The sequence below is a fragment of the Chionomys nivalis genome, chromosome 3 (assembly GCF_950005125.1).
Source record: "Chionomys nivalis chromosome 3, mChiNiv1.1, whole genome shotgun sequence".
NCBI lineage: Eukaryota > Metazoa > Chordata > Mammalia > Rodentia > Cricetidae > Chionomys > Chionomys nivalis.
Genome location: NC_080088.1, coordinates 67,009,546 through 67,033,177, shown reverse-complemented (window position 1 = coordinate 67,033,177; position 23,632 = coordinate 67,009,546). Strand labels below are relative to the sequence as shown.

General features: G+C 37.2%; 1 protein-coding gene across 1 annotated transcript in view; it reads left to right on the top strand.

Moving 5' to 3' along the window:
* Positions 1–23,632, top strand: part of Ostn (osteocrin) — a 43,335-nt gene that overhangs the window by 14,759 nt on the left and 4,944 nt on the right. The window lies entirely within an intron of this gene.

Here is a 23,632-nt window from a genome sequence, read left to right as displayed (position 1 = left end):
TACTTATGATTTTACTATCTGATTTTACATATAAAATCAGATGACCTAATCAAATGGAAGTTACTCATCATTATGACGGAATTATATTATATTCCTTGATGTCCTCCCTTAATTAATGATTAAAGAATCGTTGATTTACTCTCAATACTGTTAAAGCACCACCCTACACACAAATCATTTTCAATCCTCAGTATCCATTCCTCTTGCTGTGTATTTCCCATTACAGTGGCATAAGAGTTCCCTTGTACCCTATCTAACAGCGGCCTTTCATGTTTTACTATCATTTAAGTCCTGCTTTTATATAAGTATTTCCTCTCACTAGGGCTTCTCTGATTCCAAACTAAATTATTTGTTTTCCATATTGATTCTTTCTCTGCTCTTTCTTCATCTCGTTCTCTGTACTATCCCCAGCATTTTATCACCAACTTATGCCCTTCTTCTGGCTTTTGATGATGGCTGTCTACATAAAAACATTTGTATGAGCTTAGAGCGTGAGAATGAACTTTTCAGTAAATCCTGAGGAGGATTCTGGAATAGCACTACTACATCAACTACATATCCCCTTCCAAAGACCCCTTGGTTGACTCATTTTCAGGACTTGCTCTCTATTTTCTGAGTCCAAGATTTTGTTGATGGTAAGAGTGTAAGACATAATTTCTTCTTGTCCTAAAAGATTCTCGAAGCTCCACTAGGAATGTAACCACACATTAGAGATTGAAGTTTATTTAACCTGCACTTGACAACCAATATTTTACTGATTTTGGAACTTACAGACTCGAATATAGACAAATGCAAATTTAGTTACTTTTAGAGTCTAGGAATGATGTCATAATCCAGTGGGAAGTGAAGGCAAAGGCCTAAGTCACAAACAATCCTACGCTAGTTTGGAATTATGATTAATATAATGGTTATTTATTTAAAGGGGAAAAAACTTACAGATCACCGTCCCAGACAACCCTCTGCGCAATCAGGAAGGGAGTCTAGTTGCCGGAAGTGGAGCAGGAAGTAAGAGAGAGCGAGGAGGGAAGTAGCCGCTTTTTTAAAGGGAGACAGACCACGCCCCAATGGGCTGGTATCTCAGAGGCTATTGACTGGAGGAGCGGAAAGACCTCCTGCAACACCTCCCCCTTTTGTTTAAGTAAGAGAGTTCTAAACCTACTATGAAATTATATACAATAAGTACAAATATCCTATTCTAACTAGCTTAGGTCTTGTATAATAAATAGCTTGGCCAAGTCATGAGTGGAAAGTAACTACATTTATATAGTCTTCAACCCCATCGAAGATCTGAGAAGGGAAATAATGTTACCTGAGTAATTAGGAAGTGCAATCAAACAACTTCCAAAACATGCAACAAATCACAGAGACAACTAGCTACCTGGGCAATCACCCAAGGTCACGTTTGCAGCGTTGAAGCAACCAACTTTGGCTAAGGCCTAACATAACTGACATACCATTTTCAAAGGCAAGAAACTTGTCAAAACTATCTTACCCTGTCTTGGCAGGATATGACAGTCCTGTTTTTTCCATTCACAGATACTCTGTATTTCTGTCAGTGGTTGAGGTATGGGCATATCTTTGCCCAAAGGCCAGTTCAGCCAAGAAGAAAGGCTCCAGGTGGAGTGTCTTTGGTGCTCAACATTCTCTCGGGAATAGATCGGTGTTGCCAGGAGCAATTGTGTCTCACTACCACAAAACTCTGAGTTAGATTAAAGGCCATTTTCTACAGCTCTTTGAAGAGGTTGAAGATTATCTATCTATACTGAGTATAATCTCTATGTATCTAAAGAACCTGATTAGTCTAATTATAAATGACAAACTTAGAATACTATTGATCTATATAATTCTCAATACCTATCTAACTTAAAGACTAAGACAATAAATGACTGTGAAACAAATGAGGACAATGACCTCCAAATACGAACAATGTACAAATATACATTGCAGTATGGTAAATATATATCAATACACAAACAATATGTAAGTATCTTAATCAGAGGTAGAAATGTACACTGCAATATGGTAAATATATACAATAAATATATCAATACAATATATGTCAATACATAAAAAATGTTTTTAAACAGAGGTAGAAACATGCATGCATACAATAGTCAATATAATTTCACTTTGTATCAATATATAAGAATTGATACCAATATATTTGTCTCAAAACAATAACTCACAAGTACCAACAAGTACCAATCTATTATCCCATCATCCCATTATCCCTCTTTTTTTTTTTTCGAATGATTCCCTGGGCTTATAAAATTCCTTCCCCAACCCTCAACCGTATACCAATTATAATCAACCCCTAAATGATGTCCTTAAACCCAAGGGCAAACTTTACTGGGAGAGGGGACGTCGTCCTCTAGAGTACTTCCAGCTGTCATGGGGGCGACATTCTTTCTGGGGGATCTTGTGAAAGTAAAATGATGGTTAAATTTCAAGATCAATGTCTTTTAAAATTGCAAATAGTCTCTGAGTATTTTGTGCAGGTCTGGCCAGAATGTTGTATAAGATGTGCACCGTTTCAGCTAACCAAGTTGGAACTGTCTTGTGCAGCTGGTACCAAAAACAGGTCTTGTAGTAGCGCTATCAGTATCATGACATCATATCAACCAGGTGGAGTTGTTATGGAGCCCCATCTTCTTCCTGGAAACTTCAAATGTCACTTCAGGAAAAACTCATTGTTCATTGTAAAAAACTTAAACATTAATCATATAGACATATATATATATATATATTCAATGAAAGGCATTATAGATATATTCAATGAAAAGTATGATAGATATGAAGAAAAGCAAAGATGTTTTCTAAACTCATATTTCTTTCTGTCCCCTATCATAGCTCTTGACATGAGACAGAAAATCCAGAAACTCTGGTTTTCTCTCTTACCAACAGGCTTGGAATTGGAGAGGGACTGAGCCAGAGTCCAACTTCAAAACCAGCTCTATAAATTTAGAAATATGGTTTAGTATATTTTACTTATAGAACCTATTCAGTTTTCTTGATAGTTCCTATTGGGCAGGTATTTTTCCATCTGTCAGTATCCAAACATCCAGGGTCCTTTGAATTTCTCAAAGATGAGTGTTTTCCTGTGGAAATAAGAACAGAACCCTGCTCCCATTCTATAGGTTTTTTTAACACCTGTATGAATATCATCATTGTGGATGAGTTGTCATTTCTCCTTTCCAAGAGGTTTCTCCTCTTCAAATCGAACCTTTATTAATTTTGATGGTATCCACAATTTTTCTTCTCCTGTGGAAACAAGAGCAAAACCCCTTCCCCAATGTAACACATCTCCTGGCTTCCATTGAGAGGTCAGCACATCTTTGAAATAAATCGGTTGATTTAGTTCAGCAGACTTTTCCATTATCCAATGTCTTTCTGCTGCTGTCGTTTCTTTCTCATTAGCGTTAAGAAAATTCAAGGTCAATAAAGCATTATGTAATCTATTTCTGGGGGTATTTTCGGTCCCTTTCTGTTTGTTCAGCATATCCTTTATAGTACGATTTGATCTTTCTATAACTGCCTGACCTGTGGGATTATGTGGTATACCTGTAATGTGTTTTATATTATAATAAGCAAAAAAGCGTTTCATTTTCTCAGATACATATGCTGGACCATTGTCTGTCTTTATTTGTGCAGGTATTCCCATGATGGCCATAACTTCCAATAGATGTGTGATTACTAAATCAGCCTTTTCTGAGCTCAGGGCAGTAGACCATTGAAAACCTGAATACGTGTCTATGGTGTGGTATACATATTTTAATTTACCAAATTCCATAAAGTGGAACACATCCATCTGCCAGATTTCATTTTTTTAGTACCCTTTGGGTTACTCCCTGCAGGCAACAGTGTTTGATTATAGAAAGAACAAGTAGGACATCTCTTTATAATGTCCTTAGCTTGTTGCCATGTAATGGAAAATTCTTTCTTTAGGCCTTTACTATTGACATGATGCTTCTTATGAAATTCTGAGGCCTGCAACACACTTCCAATCAATAATTGATCAATCTCAGTGTTGCCTTGTGCTAGAGGACCAGGCAGACCTGTATGGGACCAGATGTGTGTTATGTACATCGGACAAAGCCTGTTCCTGATTATGTCTTGTACCTGGATAAACAATGAAGTCAACTCTGTGTCATCTGGTATAAATTCAGCGGTTTCAATATGCAAGATAACTCTTTCTGCATATTGTGAATCTGTAACTATATTAAGAGGTTCTTTAAAATCCCTTAGCACCATAAGAATGGCATATAATTCTGCCTTCTGGACAGAATTATAAGGGCTTTGTTCCACCTTACTCAATTCATCTGACTTATAACCTGCTTTCCCTGTTTTATTTGCATCAGTATAGAACGTACTGGCTCCAGTTATTGGAGCATCACGTACAATTCTAGGAAGAATCCAAGAAGTCCTCTTTATGAGGTTAAGTCTACCATTTTTGAGATAGTTGCTATTAATTTCTCCCAAAAAATTAGCACAAGCTCTTTGCCATGGTTCATTGTCTTCCAATAACTTTTTTATTTCTTCAGTAGTAAAAGGCACTATAATTTCTGCTGGGCCTATACCTGCTAGTTGACAAAGTCTCAGCTTACCTTTTATAATTAATTCAGAGACTTTTTCCACATAAGTTTTTAATTTTTTACTTGGTTTATTAGGTATAAATATCCACTCTAAAATAATATCTTCCCTCTGCATTAGAATCTCCGTAGGAGAAATTCTGGAAGGCAATATGACTAGGATGCAGCTAAGATTTGGGTTCACCCTATCCACATGTGCCTCTTGTAATTTTTCCTCAATCATTGTCATTTCCTTTTCTGCTTCAGCTGTCAGTTTTCTTGGACTATTCAAATCTTTATCACCATCTAAGGTTTTGTTTAAATGAACTATTAGATCAGGTGTTATCCCAACAGCTGGTCGTAGATTGGAAATGTCTCCTAGTAATCTTTGGAAGTCATTGAGTCTTTAACCAGGCGGTGGTGGCACACGCCTTTAATCCCAGCACTTGGGAGGCAGAGGCAGGTGGATCTCTGTGAGTTCGAGACCAGCCTGGTCTACAAGAGCTAGTTCCAGGACAGGCTCCAAAATCACAGAGAAACCCTGTCTCGAAAAACCAGAAAAAAAAAAGAGTCTTTAACTGGTCTCTCCTAATTTGTGCCTTTTGCATTTTAATTTTCTCTAACCCTATTCTGTAACCTAGGTAATTACTAGAATTTTCTCTTTGAATCTTTTCAGGGGCAATTTGTAATCCCCACCTAGGCAAGACTTTCTTTACTTCTTCAAACATCCTTTCTAAAGTATCTTTATTTGAATCAGATAACAAGATGTCATCCATGTAATGATTAGTTATGGACTTGGGGAATTGTTTACGAATTATTTCCAATGGCTTACTTACAAAATATTGGCACAATGTAAGACTATTGAGCATACCCTGTGGGAGGACAGTCCATTGATATCTCCTATTAGGCTGAGTATTATTATAAGTAGGCACTGTGAAGGCAAATTTTTCTCTATCCTTTTCTTGTAACAGTATAGTGAAAAAACAATCTTTCAAATCAATAACTATAAGAGGCCATCCTTTTGGTAACAGAGAAGGCAAAGGAATTCCAGATTGTAGTGGGCCCATAGGTTGAATTATCTTGTTGACAGCTCTTAAATCTGTCACCATTCTCCATTTACCAGATTTCTTTTTTACAACAAACACAGGAGAATTCCAAGGGCTAGTTGATTCTTCAATATGGTGAGCATCTAGTTGCTCTTGCACCAGCTGTTCCAATGCCTGTAATTTATCTTCAGCTAGAGGCCACTGTTTGATCCATATTGTCTTCTCAGTTAGCCATTTTAAAGGTAGGGCTGTTGGTACCTCTAAAGGTTTGGTATTTGCTGTATGTTCTTGTACAGCCTGAATGGCTGGTGACCTTTTTCCATATTAACTCATCATTTCTTTCCCAGAATTATGAGTTCCTGGAACTACAGGAATGTTAATCTGGGTATTCCATTGTTGTAGCAGGTCACGGCCCCGTAAATTTATTGTAATATTGGCTATATATGGCCTTAGTCTTCCTATTTGCCCTTCGGGCCCTATGCATTCAACCCATCTTGTGCTTTGTTTTACACGAGATAGGGTTCCAAGTCCCAGGAACTGAACATCTACCTCTTGAAGAGGCCAATTCAGATGCCAAGATTCTGGAGTAATGGTACTTACATCCGCACCTGTGTCTAATAAGCCTTCAATAAAAGTGCCATTTATACAGACTCTTAGCTTTGGTCTTTGATCGTTAATAGAAGTCTGCCAAAATATACGTTTACTCTGTCCTACTGGGTTTTTTCACTCATCCTCCATGCATAATTCATCATTTAGACCAGTATTACTTTTTACAGCAGAAATTGGAGCTTTTAATTTTCTTGGTGAGGCACATTCTCCAGTGTGACTGGGAATGACTGGGCCACTGTCGGCTTGGGGGCCTGTGAGAGGGCCCTTGAGGAGTTTCCCGACAGTATCAGGTTACCTTGTCTGTCTGTTGTTGACCTGCATTCGTTGGACCAATGTCGGCCTTTACCGCATGTCCTACATATACCTGAAGGCCGAGGTCTCCTATTTTTGTCATTCCCAGAGGAGATATTATTCCTAGATATTCCGTGCCTGCAATCCATTTTCAGATGTTCTAATTTACCACAATTAAAACACTTGGCAGTTTGATGTCTCCTCATTGCTTTGGAAATCACTTTTCCTACCCAAGATTCATCATCATAGCTAAACGTCTCAACATTCATTGTATGCTGAATCCATTCATCCATAGGTGCTGATCTAAACTTTAAAGGCCCAATTATCTTTTTGCATTCTATGTTTGCATTCTCAAAAGCTAGAGATTCAAGAAGTAGTCGTCTAGCTTCTGAGTCTGTTACCCCTATGTCCAGAGCCTTAATTAATCTTTGCAAAAAGTCAATAAAGGGTTCTCTCTGTCCCTAACTAATTCTGGTATATGATTCAACCCTTTTTGCTGGATCTTGTAGCCTATTCCAAGCATTTAAAGCTGCTTGGTGACATAGACACAGTACTTCATCATCACAAAGAGCTTGGACCTGTGGATCAGCATATTCTCCTGCACCAAGAATTTGATCTTGGGAAACCTCCACACCTTTTGCTCTTCCTTAATGTTCCATATGTTTGGATTCTTCTCTGAAATAGATTCCAAACATCAAGGAAGGTCCATTATCTAAAACTGCAGACACTAACTGATGGAAATCATGGGAGGTAGCTCTAGCATTAGAAGCCCAAGTCCTTATCATTTCCTTAACATATGCAGAGTGCAAACCAAAAGTAACAATAGCTTGCTTAATTTCTTTTAGATCATTCATTGCTATTGGCATCCATCTAGCTTCTCTGACTCCCTTTGAGCCTTTAGAAGTTGACGCTTTGTCAGAATGAATTACAGGGTATGTCGCTAAAACCCTGGGAAAGCCAGTTCTAATAGCTGGTGGTGGCATTGTATCCTGTCCTTGTGCCTTCTTACTCTGTTCACCAACTCCAATAATTTCTTCAATCATTTCAAGTCTTTTTATTATTGTCTCTCTTAAATCCTGAATCTCCTGACCTGCATGTGTTTCTAGTGATTTCACTGAGGTATCAATTTTTTGGTCCCTATTCTGCACCTGTGATTCCAAAGCTTTTGAATCTTGAATCTCCTGACCTGCATGAGTTTCTAGTAAAGATTGTATGGTTCTTAGGGGTGCCATAATCTTCCTAAATGATAGAATATACAAAAGAATACTGAAACCTAGTAACCAGTAAATTAAGTTATCCCCATAGTCATATAAACCTTGCATGATATAACCCATTGTTTTGGTAACCAAAACAGTAAAATTCGTGTTGGAAATGAAAACTGTCATATTACCTATTATCCAGCAGGTGGCGCTGTTGCCAAGTCACGACGAAAACGGGGTCCTGTTTCAGTGTCTGCCTAGTATTTGTTAAAAACTGGGAAATGCAAGTTGCTCAACAAAGTAAATGTAATTAAATCAATTCCGTACACGGAACCATAAACCCAGAATCCAGGGGTAGAGAAGAGTAACCCAGAAGCTGTGTATGCCTCCATGTGACAGAGTCGTCCCAAGGGGTTGCAGCTTTCGGCAACTGGTAACTGAGTGATCTGGTTCGCGCCCCTTAAGAGCTGCGCTTGCAAGGAAGATTTGAAAACAACTCAGAAAAGAGCAAACCACGCGGGCAGAGACTACGCAGTCCTGTGGAATTTAAATCCACGTGGGGAGGCAAACGATAGGCTACGTGGGGACTTGAAGTCAATCTGAGGTGTCTAAAGGGAAAATATGAAGAACTGCAGCAAGAAAAGCCACTGCGTGGTGATTTATGTTAAACTGCTGGCTCCACGCACAAGGCACAGGCCTCAAGGCACAGGCTGTGGCTGAACTGGCAGCAGGCAGCCGAGCGGGGGAAGGAGGGGTCCTAAAACCAAACGTTGGGTGCCAGATGAAGGCAAAGGCATAAGTCACAAACAATCCCATGCTAGTTTGGAATTATGATTAATATAATGGTTATTTATTTAAAGGGGAAAAAACTTACAGATCACCGTCCCAGACAACAGCCCTCTGTGCAATCAGGAAGGGAGTCTAGTCGCTGGAAGCGGAGTAGTAAGTAAGAGAGAGCGAGGAGGAAAGTAGCCGCTTTTTTAAAGGGAGAGAGACCACGGCCCAATGGGCTGGTATCTCAGCAGCTATTGGCTGGAGGAACAGAAGGACCTCCCGCAACAGGGAAGGAGAAGGAAAATATAACTGTCACACACACACACACCAACACACATGTGCACATATGTGTGTGCATGGTCTAAGTATGGATATCATCATAGACTAACTTTATGAACCAATGAGTTCATTGGGGTTACTTATAGATGCGTGGGTAAAGGGTTACTTCCAGGATCATAAATGACTCAAAGACAGTTCTGTCAGCAAAGTCACCCCAGCATGAATGGCAAAGGTGGGGTTTGGAAGCTGTCCTTTGCCACTGTCTGACAAGCCCAAACTCTGGCTGTGGTCTTAGCTAGGTGATGAGCTTTTTGTGACTCATGGAGATTCATTTTTTTTAATTTTTAATTTTTTCCCTATAATAAATTTTGGTTTCCAGTGTACTAGAAAAACCACAACAAACCTGGGCACTTGGTACACACTGCACAGCCTACAAGTAGCTGAACAGATTGTAGAATGTCCTTCTTAGGTTCTTCAGTTGCCCTGAGTTTCTTCCAGGTAGCTGAGCTTTCTCTGGTTGTCTGGTCTGTGAGACATCTAGGATACTTGTCTATCTCAGTGTGTCTTTACTACTTACATGCCGTTGGGGAAAAAGAAGGCCTACTAAATCTGATCAATTTCAGGGACTTCCAGTGCTGTTTTGAGTTGTTTAGCTCATGTCTAGAGAGGCTTCCATGAGGATGGAATGTTTTCAATCTCAGATGACCAAAACAACCAGAGAGGTAATATCATAAGAACTATCTACAACACTAAGTTGGAATGGTTATTTTAAGGAAGACAGGATTGTATCGTAGCCTATGGCCTGACATTATTTATAAAGCATAATTAGCAACCATTCAGGGGCAATGATGATAGCAGACAAAATTCTTAATGACATTTTATTATTTTGTGGTTGCTAATTGGTAATAAAAGTCTATTGCAAGGAGATGTTCTGTGACCTGAAAAGGAGAAAAACAAGAAGTTTAAATATTAAATTTAATGTCTTTTGTCTTTGAGAATATTAGATAAAATCATAAGAGAGAGAAACTCAAAGTTATATAAAAAAGTTATATTAGTTCAAAAAGCATCATAAAAACAAATCTAATTACTTTCCTATGAGAAATAGAGAGAAAAATGAAAACACAGTGGAAACATTCCATAAAATAATCATAATCACAACATCTAAAATATTATTCAAATCAATCATTTTCATAAATGTTAAGTGGAGCTAATTTTTTTCTATTAAGATCTGAGTGTCTTTATGGAATTAGGATATGATGTATGGTAGAGAAAACACCTAGCACAGGAGACACTGTGTGTGCCATTCTCCAAAGCTAAAAATAAAATTATAACATATTAGTCTTCACAGGCAGACTGATAAGGAAAATCAATCCTGCCTTGTAGTTAAGGAATGTGGTTACAATAAGACAATTTATAAGTGCCAACAGATGGAGAAAATGCAGATTGTACAATAAACAGATAAATTAAGGACTAAAAAGGTTCAGTTGTTAAGAACACTTGCTGCTCTTACAAAAGATTTGATTTCCACACCCAAATGGTAATGCCAGTTCTAGCAGAGCTGATGCCCTCTTCTGTCCTCTGCAGGCACCAGGCACACATGTGATACACATGTGTGATATGCAGACAAAACAAATACACAAAAAATAATTTTTTATTTGTGATTGATTAAAATGACAACATTCAATGCCATTCATGTAGGAATAAACATAGGAAATACTTAGGAGTAGAAAATTAAAGAATAAATTAATAAATCATGCTATCTAAATATTTGAAATATCTATTCAACATATAATTTAAAATATCATAGCTAGTTCAAGAGCAGAAATAAATGAACTTCTCTATTTCAGTTAATAATACAGTTGCTACACAAAGAAGAGTTGCACCAAGTAACAACAAGAAATAATTAATATTTTACCACACTCCTCTGGGAAATTAGACAACAAAAAAAATGCCTAAAAGTGAGCTCAGTAGTAAGAGAACATAAGGTTCTGGGTTTAGTATCTAGCATCAGGAAAAATAATAAAAGAAAATAAACCTAAAACTTTCTCCATAAATTATATTATTGGTGGAAATATTGATATTTCTATCATAACAATATTTATCATATATCATGGGACGAAGTAAATGAACATTTATTTAATAATCTAGTTCTGTCATTCCTGATGCTAACAATAACTGAAGGAAAAGAAATGAGATAAAGTTGTTAGATGAACCAGTTAAATAAAATTTAACACCCAGATATCATGACTTCAAATAGCTTATGAAATATTTGTGCTAATATGAACTACAAAAATTTTGATTCAATTTGTATATATTGAAAATTCCTCCAAACAGAACAAATAAGCAGCAATCTTCAACAAGCAGCCTTAGTGCCCACCTTGCCACCTCACAAAGATGTAACAAGAAGGAGCCTGCCTGTTGGGGTTTATGTCCTGCCCAGTTCCCCATAGTCGGCAAGCCCCAAAGAAAATCATACAGAGATCTCCATAAGTTATAAAACTGATTGGCCCATTAGCTCAGGCTACTTATTAGCTCTTGTAGCTTATATTAACCCATTATTCTTATCTATGTTAGCCACATGGCTCAGTACCTTTCTCAGCAGGATAGCTCACATCTTGCTTTTTCAGTGGTCTGGGCAGAACTTCGGAGGGAGCTTCCTGCTTCCCAGAATACTCCTGTTCTCATCACCCCACCTATACTTCTTGTCTGGTTGACCCATCTATACTTCCTGCTTGGCCAATCAGCGTTTATTTAAAACATGATTGACAGAATACAGACAATTCTCCTGTACCACTAAGACATCTCTTACTTAGCAGAACATGTGAGAGTCCTCAGAGACAGAGAAGTACTGAACTAGCTTCAGCATCTTGATATACCCGGTACAGGAGAACTCCCTTGTATCAATGCCCGGGTGAGGGATCCAGGCACACACTTGGAGACTTGCCTGCTAAGTAGTAACCTGAGCTGCAGTTGAAACATAAGCTACACAACCGTAAATGTTTAAGTTCATGAATGGGGAGTTGTGTTTTAGACTGTTGGCTCTCTTGAAATAATACCATTTTCCAGCTCATAATATGAGAACTTGTAAGGGAAGAGAGTATTAAGCCTACCTTTCCTACAGAAACTCCATCACTAACAGAGGCGAGATTTTTTTTTATGCTCTACCATCTGAAACAACTAAGAAATGATTAAGTGATAGATGAGAAGGAAAGCTTCTTCTATGGAATTATTGTGGATAGTAAATGAAAACGGAATAGTGGTGTATCTATAGACTAAAACTCTAATGCTATGCTGGATCAAGACAATGTCACCAACTGCTGCTGTCCCCTGGTGAAAAACCTATTAGTATCTTTAAGATATCATTATTAAAAGACAGAAAAAAAAGAGAAGTAAAAATCCATTTTTCTTTTAGCTGGATACCAATTTTTAGCAAACATGAAGTCAGAAGTCTTCTGAGACACCACAAAGAAGCAAGCAAGCACAAAATCCAAACTGTGAAGAACAGAAAAACAAATAGTTTAGTTTTTCAATAAACAAATTACAAAAAAAATTGTAGGAAAATAAATGCTGAACAGAAAAAAGATACTACAATTAAAATAGACTTGAGAGACTCATGGGACTATTTAAAAGCCTTTGGGGCTTCCTGATTTAACAATGACGTTATTTAAAGTTGAAATTTATAGGAAGAAATATGAATGAGAACAGGGGCTACTTAATGATGTCAAGTTGTTGTTAGGAAAATGATGACATGTTTCTTTATAAATCCAGAACAAGTTGAAAATTCTTTCAGTAGAAACAGCATTTAATTAACCTAACCTACTGAACTCAGTGATACAATAAGCTGTAGAATATTGCTTGATAATTTCACTGACTGGAACATACAAGAAATCATATAGATTGCTGGCTCAGGGAAATGCCAAAATTCAATGTACAGTTTCTACAAAAATTTCATGGCTTTCTTGCCATCATAAAACAAAAAAAATGATGGTTAAAATGCTGAAGGTATAACGTCATCCATATTTATCTGAAAATTGCTTGAAAATAAGACAGTTGTGGGGGCAAACAGGATGAAACAAGATGAAGGGTTCATTGAGCTATTTTATCTTGGCAAGTGTCTGAAATGGTATACAACGAGGTTTTTAATTAAATAATAAAACAAATAGTAAGTTAGACATGGCATGTGATTATTTGAGGGAATGACTCAGATATGGAGAATAGAATGAGCAATAGTAACACATAGCCCAGTGTACCAAGAATTTTATGGGGACAGAAGGACGAACAACACTAATATTTGAAGACATGATTTCTGTAAGTTTGTCAAAAATAGTAAAAAAATATGAATTCTCAAGTAGAACAATAATAAATTTTGACAGAAATATATAATAATTTGACAGACTATATAAATTAAGAACATTATTTTTCATAATAGTGCATGCTTGTAATCCTGGTATTTGCATGGCTAAAGGGTATTGTAAAAACTCAAGAAAAAAATTTGCAGAAAGAGAAAGAAAGAAATGAGGAACAAGCATTGCTCTTACTCTCTTAGGATAAAAGAGCACAAGAGATGGCTCAAACTTTGGGGCAAGTTCTTGAGAGGGTGACATAGACTAGTGCAGGGTCCATTTGGTAATAAAAAAAAGGGGGAGGGTAAAAAAAAACCACAGCAGGAGAACTGCAGCCACACACAGGCATGCTGTATGTCACAGACATTCAGACTGTTGGCTTCAGGTTTTGCACTGCAATACCTGTGTAGCATTAGTCAGAATTCCTGGAGCCAGGTTGTGGAAGAAACATCCAATTTTTGATAAAGTGAAAGAAGAATCTCGTAGAATTGATTAACACGTGAAGCTAAAGGGAGTTTTTATCTTTTCCTCTTTTTATGGGCTTACCTTCACCTCCAAATATTTTCAGAAGCTTGGCTGTGCTATGAAGAGGGAAGGCATTTGTTCAGACAGTGGCTGACCTTTGTGTTTGAGGAATTTAAGATTTGTTTCTAACTTAAAGTATTAAATCCTTCATATTTAATTTGACAGTTGGTAGTTCATTTATTAAAATTATATATCAATTGCATTCCCTTTAAGGTTTCTCTGCATCATTCATTCTCATAGGAGGGTCACAGAAATTCCTATTCTACTCACAAGTCAAATATATTAGGTGGTCTGTATATTAGACAACAATATATTAGGTAAAAATTAAGGGAGGTAAGTCATTACTACTGCAGAAAACATTTCTTTAATTTCTGGAGTCTGTAAGCAATTTTTATTAAAACTCAAGATTTTCTCTGTGTGACAAAGTTCCAAGCACTTAATGCCTTCTGACTTGTCCTCTGCACTGATAATTGAAATAAATGCTATGTTTCAGTTACAAGCCAATGAAACTGAGAGAGCCATACTTGTCCACGTTTGTAGATTGGGTTTATATGAATTCATGTCCCTGGTTTGATAGAACAGAGTCATAAATATACAATGCACATTATTTATACCTGGAATACAGTATTTAGAAAGAATTGTATGCTTTTGAAAGGTCTACTAAGAGATGAAGTCAGAAGGATGTAGGAATGAACAACTGGGAAAAATCAGAAACAAAATAAACGATGAGAGCGTTAAACAAAGCAATGTCTGGGCCAGACTGCAGGAAGCAAAAAGATGATAACCCTTCTCACTTTCTGCTATTTAACATATTTTTATTCTGAATGTGACACCAAACTTATTTTCAGGTGCTTGGGAAAATTACCTTAATTTTAAAGGCATATTCAACCATGCTTTGAATTTATACACTTTTTCCCATTTCAGCATTTGTATTAAATGTCTGAAGTTAATGAACATCTGCTCCATTTTTTTTTAAATAAAAAGAAGTAGGCATGATTACATCTTAAGTAGATCCTTTAGGCAACTGATACTGACAACTGACCTGGGGTTTTTCTGGAGAATGGCAACACACAACTTTGAATACACATTGAAAATAACAATGACATTGCTCTGTATTTGAACATTTTTACAAGTATTATTCATATCATCCCATTAATATTTTGAGGTCATCAAAGGAAGTAATATTATTGTGTTCTCCTGTCTACCCCCCCCCAAAAAAAGTGACACTTCAGAAACAGAAAATTTGGAGAGGCTATTTCACCACAGGCTATATACAAACTCTAAATATAGACAAATGATAGTGGATGCACAGCAGCCCTAGGCCCTGTAAATCCACACTGAAAGAGGATTCTGTAAATTAGAGCTTAACTCAGGGGAAATTTTCCCAAGGTAATTTGAGGAGGACAGGTAAAAACAATCCCAAGATCTTCCTGTTCTTCCTCCCTTCTCCCTATCCAAGACCATCCATTTCTTGACTCAATGGAAAACCAAGAAACACAGGAACATTTATTCAAAACCTTCAGTGTCCTAAGGCTGAAAGTTAAAATAGAAAAAATAAACAGACAAGCCTGGAGAGAAGATGAAAGGTCCATCATTCAATTATAAACACCCTTTCGATCTGGATCAGTAAGCATTTTGTTCTAAAACATTATTCTTATAAATCCAAGATATAAGAACTCCACAGAAAAGAAAACTTACACTTTTTCAAGGCAACCTGGGAAGATTTTTTTCCATCCCTCAAATGATATCAAGGGTGACTATGATGCCACTGGTCACATGTACACAATAAGCATGCTTACTTTTTCTTTTAAAAAGTCACTGATGAAAATGTCCACTTACACTCCATTATCCAACCTTGAGTTTTATAAAAATGTTCCTTCGCCTGATTTCAGCCTGTTCAAGCAGGTGAATTGAAGTGGGAATGGGCTGTGATCTGTGTCCCCTCTTCCACTTCCCCTGTACCTCCTCTGGCTTTTTGTTGGAGCTTAAGTTGGAGCTTACTACTACAACTGGAAAGTTAAGAATTATTAACAGGCACTATCAAAACCTGGCTTTTCAGCTTGTAGGGCTTCTTAAATCCCTACAACAGAGGATGTTTCTGCTGGTCATCACATATCACCCACTAGAATTATTATAAACTGCTTTGCCCCAAGCAGAGTTTTCCCTCTGGAAAGTCAGGCATACTCTTCATCTTCATCCTATCTTCATGGACTGTTTATTTGGCACCACCACCAACATCACAGTTGGCAGGAAACCCTTAGAGATGCCCCTGTCACACTAAACCTAAATCAACCACATGCTCCACATAGTTGATTTTGATCACCAAGTAAAGCTGTTTCACAAATAGTCCCCTCCTCACTACATGAGGCTGACTCTCACAGCTCTTTGCTTTTAGATTTGGAAGACACTTGCCCATCTGGTCTACCATCAGATTGTCTTGATTGTCTCAAAGGCCTTCTCCTCGTGGAAGGTAGAAGAAAAGCACTGCTATTCTCCAGTAACTTGCTCTTAAGAAATTGCTCGTGATACATTCAACAATACTCCTTTTAGAGTTTAAGATTGGACACAATCAATTGTAGCAATAGCCTTCCAAATATTATGTAAGTCTACTGCCTCATATGAGAACTCAAGAGGAAATATTTGCTACCTATTTTCCTTAGTTTTGGAGGAGTCAAAACAAAATACTGAAATAAAGAATAAGATGCTGGTTCATGACAGTAAAAGAAGGGAGATATTAGAATACTCATTTTTTGAATGATTTTCAGACAGATAAAATTATATTCCTGACATTGTCTAGTTATAAATTATCTTTCATTATTAAATTCAAGTTCAATACACTGCATTTAAAACTCCTTCACAGAAACTAAAACTCTGTGAATAATGTACTTATCAAAGTTTAGGATTAGTGACATTATCTTTGAATATATCCATCAAGTAAATTCTCAACATTCCATACCAGTGAAAATGGGTCTCTTGCCCTGCACCTGTTGGAGGTCCAGGCTAAAGTAGAGAATAATGGTGTCCGATTCAATTTACTGATGTGACTGCTCTTCTCGATGGCAGTCCCAAAGATCAAGATGAACAGCCTAATAGTTTTACATCCATTTTGATTCATTATAAAGCAACATGACTAACGTGGGCCAGCTGAGTCATCTCATAGGCCAAGCTAGCATTTTTCAGTTTTTATGTGCTGATGTTTGGAAGAGGTAGCTCTAAAAGGTTTCTATTCCAGAAGTTAGAACACAGGAAACTATCCAGAGGACACTTCCCCTTTCACAGGCCTCTGTCCTCCTTGTTAAATGGCCTGGCTCTGCACTGGGAAATGCCCTTGAGCATAACGGTCTTGGGCCACTCTTGCCAGAGTTTGTTCTTTACTGCCAGTCTCTTCAACACCTCAATTCACCTCATGCTTGTCAACCTTACCCAACTTGTATGTGAAGGTCAACAACTTTCTCTCAAAAGGAAGATATGGAGTTGATAGATAGTTTCCAACGTACTTTACTCACCCTTCCAAAAGCAAATTTTTACACAGTATTTTAGTGTAAATCTATTTGCTAGATGAGAGTTTTAAACGTTCAATCACTTCTCAAGAAAGTTGTGAGGCAAGTCAGTGAGGATCACTATGTAGTCTGTGACTCTACAGAGTGTCTCCAGAGAGTTGCAGCTGGGTTACTCTGGTTACTTGGTTCTCACTATCAGACTCAGTGTTTGTGGTTTCTGTCTGAAAGCTTGTTTGTTCACGCAGCTCACATTCCTTGGAGAAAACACTTTAGAAGATAGCATTGCAAGGTCAACACCATCATCACAAATTTAATAAAATCTACATAAGGTAAATTACTATCTTTTAGATAAAATGCTACATCAGATATAACCTTTCTCACTGAAGCAGTGCTTCCCTTTATGACCTAAACTCACAACTTAAGGAAGCACTTCTGTGAAAAAATGATTGATGCTTGCCCCACCCCTTATTCACTTCTTCCTTGGGGAAGTACAGCCTCTAGTGCTTCCTCATTTTGGCAGAAAGGACAGAACATGCTCATCTATTTCCTTCTTGTCTTTATGGGGTAAAAAGACCCTTCCATGCAAGTGTATCTAATGCAGGAAGGTCCTTGATACACTGTTAGACAGCCATATTTTTCTTGGTTTTGTTTCGAGAAACAGCAAGTCATGTTTGCGTTTTTCTGCACAGATATTATGTGAGAACAAAAGTATTGATCTACTCAGTTTTGGATTTTTTTTTTGTCTGGTATTTCATTATCTAATACTGTGAGACTCATAAGACTAAAAGTCACACTCAGTTTGGGGGTTCTCTGAACAACCCTCAGAGCAGGGCATGAAGCAGTATAGAGTTATCTTGGAATCTGACAATTTTGAATACTGAAATGGAGACTCCAGAAAGGGTGAGGGGTATATCGAAATGTAAGTAACTATCTTGGAATTAATGGTATGGCATACAAGGGAAGATTAAAAAGACCACAGAAAGGAACTAAAAGGTATTAAAGAGAATGACCACAAGTCACATTTAAATTTGAAAATAGGTTTTCAAGATTCAATCTGCCAATGTTAGGTTGAAAATGTATTTAATTTAAGCAACGAAGTTGTTTTAAATAGTCAATATATAATGCCTTTTTTCTTCAAAACCACATTTAGGAATAATAGAAAAATAGGATGTAAATAATCAACTCATGTACTTGGCACAGCTCTCCACAAGGGCTGTAGTCACTTGAGGGGCCCTGGAGGCTAGAACATCTACTTCCAAAATGGTCCACTCGTGGCTGGGATGTTTCTCTCAGGCTATTGGCAGAAGATTTCAGTTCTTTGCCATGCAAACTTTTTATGAGGCTTTTAGGGAAATGGCAGCTAGATGCCCCTCAGAACTAATAGTCTAGCTAGGAAAGGCAGAAGGCAGAGCAGTTTATAAGACTTTACACAGTGTCTTTTGCACACTGGCTATGAAAGTAGGCACTTCCCAGTGTAGGAGACTACACAGTAAGGAGCCTAAATTGAAGCCTGGCTGCTGCATTCTTGTTAAGTTTTTTACTATAATACAATTCCTTGTTTTCTAATCTGATGGACTTATTGAAAAAAATGTCCTCTATGAGCAATTACTGCATCCTCTCTCTGGGTAGTTGGTGAGCCAATAGCCTTTTCTAAAAGAGCCTAGCATTTTATTGTATTCTTAAAATGCAACAACAAACCAGACTGTTGTTAGGGAACATTATCCAGACACTCAATCCAAGGTCCCTTCCTTGAGACTCCCAACAACACACAGGGTAAGAAAAAAGTTTCATATTCAACCAACATTTGCACATGAAATTCATGAATGGATAATCTGAAAATGAGCCTAAAACTCAAGATAAAATTCAAAAAGGGGATTTCCCACCCTTGAAAAAAAGATGTAATTCTAATCCCATATAATAAAGTAGAATTGCCTAACTGTTGAAACCATATAGGGAATGATCAAGGAAAGAACTTACCATGACAGCCACATTAGTGACCGCAGATGCAACCATCCTCCAAAAATAGCTGAGAGAGTCTAGCCAAGTATGTAAAACAACACACATTATCTCATTGGTTTGCTCTATAAAGGTTACTATTTTTAGAAAATTAACTATTGGAATTAAGAAAATAAGCTATATCATCTCAAGAGATGCAAGAAAATCACCACAAAAAAATCAAATTTCATTCAAGACTAAAGTCACCAATAAATGAACACTAAAAATTTTGAATCAAGTAAAAGTCACATACACACATGCACACACAGAGAGAGACACACACACACGCACACACTCCTACAGCTTATAATCTTATGTGATATCACTTACAACAAATGAAATTCTACAAGCCATGCATGGTCTTTATGGAGACAACTATAACATTTCATCACGGAAGACATCAAACTCCCCCAAGTGATAAATCATCTGGGCTAGCAAGACACATTCATAGCGATCTTAGTTTTCCACAGATCAACTTATACCATAGAGTCAATTCAATTCTAGTCAAAGCTGTAATAAGATTTTCAAGAAATTCAATAAGCCAAACCTAGAATTATGAGACAGAAAGAACTCATTAAATAAGATAGAAATGTTGATATTCATTGAGGTACCGTTAAAGATTTTCTTATAAAAGAAAAACAAGGAAGTGAAAGCAGAAAGTTAGCACATGAGACTGACATGTCATGTTTACCGAACACCAAGCCTACCTACCATCAATATTTGACAGGAGAACAAATTAGTAAGAAAAAAAATAGATTGATTAAGCAGACACTTCCAAAAGAAGGAATCCAGGTGGGCAATGACCTAGTGGAGGCAGGAGGCTTCATTAGAAATACAAAAGTTGATTACATCCAGTATAAAAGAGTATCTATGAAATCAGACTGGCAAAACTGTAAGGACATGTCCTGGGGCCTGGAATACCCTTGAAACAAAAGAAACTGTGGCACATGTCTCTCAGGTTTGCAAATATGTAAGAATATGGGAAGATCTGGTACTAAACAATAAAATTAAATATATTCATAGCTGGCAACTCTATATAATGCCCAGAAATCCCTAAATAAAGTTGAAAGTTATGAATCAAACAGTTTTCAACTGAACAGTATACAGCATCACCAAAAAATTCAACTCCTCAAGCTTCCCTGAGTAGCATGATGGATAAACAAATATTATACATCTATTCAATGGAACACTTTAATTAAGAAGAAAAGAAAAGCAGTTGTAGCTACACATCAACATGAATGCTTTCAAAATACATAGCTTTACTGAAAAAGAGAATTCATCCATGATGACTTTAATTTCTTCAGGACAGAAAACAGGTTCCTCTTAGAAATGGACTTGGGTTGGCAAGATGACTCAGAGGGTAACCCTATTTACCTAATGTCTTGGGTTGGTTCCCTGGGACCCAAACTGTGAAGAGAACTGATTCCCAAAAGTTATCCTCTCTCTCTCTCTCTCTCTCTCTCTCTCTCTCTCTCTCTCTCTCTCTCTTTCTCTCCTTCTCTCTCTCCTCTCTCTCCCCCTCTCTCTCACATACACATACCACAGGTTTTGAATGTAAAAAAATCAAAATCACAGATGATATTTGACATATGGATGCTTTGTGAAATTATCTCACAGAGAAGCTAGTTGGCATATCAATCAACTCCCACAGCACCTGTTTTTTGATTAGAACACAGGATTTAGTCTGTTAGCAAACTTCTAGTGTATCATATGTTCTGCAGGCATAATTAATAATACAGTTATTAGGAGTAACAATAGTATTGACACTTGTAACACTCTCAATAATAAGTAGGTTTTACATTAGGTCTGTAGCATGTAATTTCTTTAAGGAAAATTCTAAAACTGCCTGAAGCAAAGTATCAGAGCTTTAAACAACACACATAAGGTAAGGTGAGGCAGAAACATGGTTAGACTAAGCTTGAGTCTGCAGAAGAATCCTGGGACAGGGCCACCAGAGGGATGTGACTTGTCAGGAGACAGTGGGATGCCTACTTTTCAGGTTGAATTCTGGATCATTTGCTGGTGCTGCAAGTATGGATGTTCTTTTCTGTTTTCTTTAAACCTGGCAGAGATGAGTATATGGTGTATACTTAATAAAATGCTTAAATACAATTTCTACTGCCTTTTAGCAATGGCAACCCAGTTTTAGAAAGGATCGATATAGACATCAAAGAATATTCTATTTGACAAGGAAAGTCTATATTTTATTGTAAATATAAAAGCCACATTGAAAATAAACAATTCAAACACTCTGCTTGTATTAGTTTGCTAGATAATACATCTCTTAAAACTGCTCACAGGGTATTTTTCCATGAAAAGGGAGGATGCTTTTACCTGTGTCTAATATAAGCCGTGTCATTAAATCATTTTGTCACAAGAGGGACTAGACAGTCAGAAGTATATCTTTCCTATGTGAAACTAGACTGCCAAACTTTCCTTCTGTGCACAGGGAGTACTCCTGTCAGTGCCCCTGTTACAGAGTTATGCACATATTTGATATCAGACAAAAATTAAGAAAACTGCCAGTTTACCATTTTGTTTCTGAACTGATATAAAATATGCATAAACTCCCGGACTTTATGAGCCATTCTGATTTTCCTGGAATTTTTGAATATAATTGGTTTTGCTTTTTTAAATGCTAATTTGATTATATATTGAGCCTATTTATATGCACAGCTCATAATAAATTATTTCTAGTTATCTGTAAGTTTTTGCAGTGGATCCCACATTTGATAAAAATGAATTAAAGTGATTAAGATGTTAGAACAAAACCATATGCTACCTATCTCTGCCCACTGAGCCCAGTCTTCTGCTCTTATGGAGCTCAAATAGTATGGAAGTAATTCAGCTGGGACTAGCAAGAGCAAGAGCTGAAGAAGTGTGTAAATATCTCTGCACGTGTCACCTCGGTCACCATTGTCAACATGAACCAGCCAAGAGACAAAGCAACACTGTAACCAAAGAGTACCTAAAAAGTAAGACTTTTGAATGAATTTAAAGCTCCGATGGATAGGAACACCAGGTTGTATCTAAATTTTATCAGACAATAAAGAATTGCTTAGAATAACAGAATTGCCAAGGATCCCAGAAACATTAAGTAAAATAACTCATCAAAGATCAAGTCCTAATTCCCGGTCCCTAACTCATTTTAGATCAAACCTGGGGACAGCAAGAAGAGAGACTGGTTGTGGCTTGGATGGAAGGAAGTTAATTATTTTGTTTTTTTTTCCACAAGTACAGCCCCTACTCATTTGCTTGGGCAGGAAAACATCAGCTATCAAAAAGCAAGAAAAATGTCATTAAAATTTCTTTTACCTGAGATTTGGGAAACAATTCTGAGAACCAGTGAACATTCTGGTGTAATTTATATATTCTATAAGAATAGTACACTTATTTTTAGAAAACTAAACAAATGAATTTTTTTCACAGCATTTGAACTTAAAGGGGCCTTAGGAGCTGTCATTTACTTCCCCTTTTTTAAAACCTGGTGGGGGATTCGATTCATTACTGACTTTTTGAGTTGTCACCCCTGAGCATTCTTCTCTGCCCAACATTGGCTTCTGCCTACATCGGTCCAGGAATTTTAATGATGGATAGTATGAAGAAATCAATTTAAAGGAAGGGGGACACCACATCAATTTAATATCTTGTTTTTTTAGCCCCATGGCACTTAAGCCCTGAATCATACAGAGAAATGTATTTATTCTTGCTGATACCATAATAAATTACAATCAATTACTAACTCATAATTTTGTTGATCAAGGTTAAGTATATCCTTATCACTCACACTCCATCATTCCAGGCCAATTCTCCCATTCTCTTTTTCTGTTAGGTAGAGATGTGCCTGATTTCTGGCCAATGATGGCATATAAACTCCTTTTTATGTGTTCTCTCACACTCTTGCCTTGTCTTCCTGCTGGACCCAGATGATGTGAAGGTATCATCAGGCTGTAATCTCCCAGATTTCCCTGGGAAACGCATTTTCATCTCTTTTAAATTGTTGGGAGAATTCAGCTCTTATGCTTGAAGGACTGAGGTCCCATTTTCCTTGCAAAAACCTTAAGGAGCCGCAGCATTCCTTCATTCATGACTCTCTCATCTTCATGCTGTCCGTGGTCATTGTGGTCCCTCTCAGACTGCTTTGATTACCTGATGCCCCAGCTTCTCTTCTTCTGCCACTATCATCTGCTTCTAGGAACTATTGTGGAAAGACACCAGGTCCACTCAGGTGTAATCAGCATAATCTTCTAATCTATAAATTTAATCGTATCTGAAACTTGGTTGGGCTATATAAAATTACATATTATGAGTCAGGGAATTCAATGTGGACCCTGATGAGAAGACATTATTCTCATTGCTAAAAGAAAATGATAAATTAAAAGTTTATTTGTATTAGTCTTGGCAAAGTTAGTTAATTTATGATACGGAGAAGAGCCCTACATAGTGTTGCACACTGTTAAACCCAGAATTAGCAAGGTTGGGGCAGGCAAATCTCTGTGAATT